Source organism: Cebus imitator, unplaced genomic scaffold, assembly GCF_001604975.1.
Source record: "Cebus imitator isolate Cc_AM_T3 unplaced genomic scaffold, Cebus_imitator-1.0 Scaffold55, whole genome shotgun sequence".
In the NCBI taxonomy this organism is placed as follows: Eukaryota; Metazoa; Chordata; class Mammalia; order Primates; family Cebidae; genus Cebus; species Cebus imitator.
This window is the reverse complement of record NW_016107370.1, coordinates 6,260,567-6,263,849: the sequence shown is the minus strand read 5'-3', so window position 1 is coordinate 6,263,849 and position 3,283 is coordinate 6,260,567. Positions and strand designations below refer to the sequence as shown.

Genomic DNA, 3,283 nt, shown 5'->3' with positions numbered 1-3,283 from the left:
TTTTCCTTATAGATTACTAAGTGTTCACTAAATATTATGAATACTTAAAAAAATTTTCTCTCCAAGTCTACTTCTTGCCTTTAAACATTGTGTTGGCATCCTTCATCACAGAATGTTTAAAATCAAATTTCTCAATTTTCTCTTCTCTTTTTTTTTTTTACTTTATGGTTTGTATTTTTTTTGTCAGTCCCTAGCTTAAGATCATAAAAATAGTGTCTAAAAACCATTTATTTTCTAACTGTTTTAAAGTTTACTGTAATTCTCTTGGAATTCATTTTTGGATGTAGTATGAGTTAGAGATCTATTTTTTCCCTGCATGGATGACAGTTGTCCCTGAACCACCTATTAGTTTGTTTCTTTTCCCGCAGTTTGTAATGCTATCTCTGTCACATACCAAATTCCCACGTTGTGGGGCTTTCTCTATTGCATTAGTCCAGTGATCTCCATTTACACCAATACTATTCTGTCTTAATGTTATGGCATAGTGAAATATTTATTGTATATGTCTTGACATCTGGTAGGACAAGTCCCTGTATTATTCTTTTTCAAAGTTATCTTGGCTGCCTTTGGATCACAATTTTAAAACCAGTTACAAATATCCATGAAGAAGACCTCTCTGGGATTTTTATATGAATTTCATTCAATTTATATATTAATTTGTGGGTAACTGATGTTGACATTGTGGAATCTTCTCACTCCTGAGCATGATATGTATCTCTGTTTACTTAGGTCTTATCTAATGACTTTCAGGGAAGTTTCATAATTTTTTTCACATAGGTCTTGCACCTCTTTCTTTAGATTAATTCCTAGGTACCTCACAGTTTTAAGATCTTTATTGCTAATGACATCTTATGAAAATGACATTTTCTAATTGGTTATTACTGATGCCATGGATATTTGTAAATTAACCTTGTCCCCAGTGTCTCTGCCAAACCCTCTTCTTGCTTGTAATTGTTCATAGTCTCTCATGGATTCTCTATGTAGACAATCTTATCATTTGCAAATAATGCCACATATTCCTCCTTCATTTCTAATCCTGATTCTCTTACTCCTTCTTTTTGTCTTATTGATGAATGGAGTGGTGAGAGAGAACATATGTATCTGGCTGCTGATTTTTTTTCTTTTTCTTTTTTTTGGAGACGGAGTTTCGCTCTTGTTACCCAGGCTGGAGTGCAATGGCGCGATCTCGGCTCACCGCAACCTCCGCCTTCTGGGTTCAGGCAATTCTGCCTCAGCCTCCTGAGTAGCTGGGATTACAGGCACGCGCCACCATGCCCAGCTAATTTTTTGTATTTTTTTTAGTAGAGACGGGCTTTCACCGTGTTGACCAGGATGGTCTCGATCTCTTGACCTCGTGATCCACACACCTCGGCCTCCCAAAGTGCTGGGATTACAGGCGTGAGCCACTGCGCCCGGCCCTGGCTGCTGATTTTAAAGCAAATGTTCCTAAAGTTTCTTGTAGGTTCTTAGGAGAAACTTCCTTGTGTTTCTGTTGGCTAGGTCTTTTATTTTTAAATTGTGAATTTGGATTAAATTTATTAAATGCTTTTTCTGCATCTATTGATGTGATTATATGGTTTTCCCTTCCTAATTTGCCAACATGGGGAATTACATTAAAATTTTGTAATGTTGACTCTTACTTGAGCGTCTGGGATAAAACCCACTGAGTCTTCTCACACACATTCCCTATATGGATTGTGTGATAAATATGATATCTTGATACATATAATCTCAAATATATATATTAAAGAAATACTATATATTTATGCACACACTATACTGCTGGAATGTTTGCTAATATTTTAAGATAATTTGCCTTGATCCTTTAACTGATATTGACCAATGCTTGCCTTTTTTGTATTGTCTTAGTGTTTTTCTACAATGTAGGTTTAGACTGAACTCATAAAAATACATTTAGGATTCTTTGTTTTTTTTTCATATATTTTGTATGTCAACTTTGGTAACATATTTTTCTAAAAGGTTTTCCATTTCATCTGTTTTTAGATTTATTGCTTTAAAATAGAGAAAAGAATTCTCATACTTTAAAATCTTTACTATATTTAGTTATGACCCATTTTATGCCTAATAGTGTTTATTTGTGCTCTTTTTCCTTGGTCAATTCTTGTCAAATATTTACCTCTTTTATTAATCTCTTTAAAGAATCAGCCTCGATTTTGTTTCTATTCTCTGTTGTTTCTGTTTTGAGTCTATTGATCTGTTGTCTCTATTATTACCTCCCTACTACTTTATCTTCAACCATGTGTGGAGAATTTTCTTCTCTTGTTTTTGAGTTTACATTGTTGCTCTTTCTCCAACTTCTTTAAAACTTTTCTTTTTTACTATATTAAATTCAGTGCTAAAGATTTTCTTCAACTGAAATTTAGGGCTTCAGTTGTTCAGTTCTAAGTATTTTTTACTTTCATTTTGATTTCATATTAATAATTTAGCAGTGTTGTTTCTGAAATTGCAAAATGTACTTGGCTTTCGGGACCGTGGTTTTATCAATCTCAATTTTTTATTTCGTTTTGGCTGAAGAATGAGGTCTGTATGTTAGCAGTTCTTTGAAATTTGTTATTTGTTCTGTGGCCTGGAACCTGCTCAATTTTTATGAACATTTTACGTGTATTCTCTGTTTATTGGGTGGAGAATTATGTCATTAGCTGAAGCTTGTTTAACACCTTATTTCAATATTAAATCTTTTTCCTTTTTTTTTTTTTTTTTTTAAAATTTAAAATTTTTTTTTTTTTTTTTTTTTTTTTTTTTAAAATGTGAACTGTCAATTTCATAGAGATGTGCATAAAATCTCCCACTGTATGCTTCTGGCAGATCATGTGTGTTAAGGAATCACAAACTTAACATAAATAAAATGATAAATGGAATAGGATATCCAAGGGACCCATCCTTGCAGGAAGATAAAGAAGACCCTCATGGATGTGACATTTTAGCTCAACAGGAGTAGGCCAAGAAAACCTGGAGGGCTTGAGGGGATTACGCAACTAAGCAGAGGAAAAGCAGGTGCAAAGTGCAGAGAAACTAAAAGAACATTTTGCATGGCCAAAACCTACTGGTAAGAGAAGGGTAAAAGGCAAGTAGTAAAACTCAGGCTTAACATGTAACTTTGTTAATCCATTAGGCCACTCTTTTTTTTGTTTCTTTTTTTTTTAGTTTCACTCTTGTTGCCCAGACTGGAGTGCAATGGTGCAATCTCAGCTCACTGCAACCTCCGCCTCCTGGGTTCAAGCGATTCTCCTGCCTCAGCCTCTAGAGTAGCTGGGATTACAGG

At 34.3% G+C, this 3,283-nt stretch overlaps 1 protein-coding gene across 1 annotated transcript in view; it reads left to right on the top strand.

Annotated features, from left to right (window-relative positions):
* BCL2 (BCL2 apoptosis regulator) overlaps positions 1-3,283 on the top strand; it is a 202,565-nt gene that overhangs the window by 89,767 nt on the left and 109,515 nt on the right. The window lies entirely within an intron of this gene.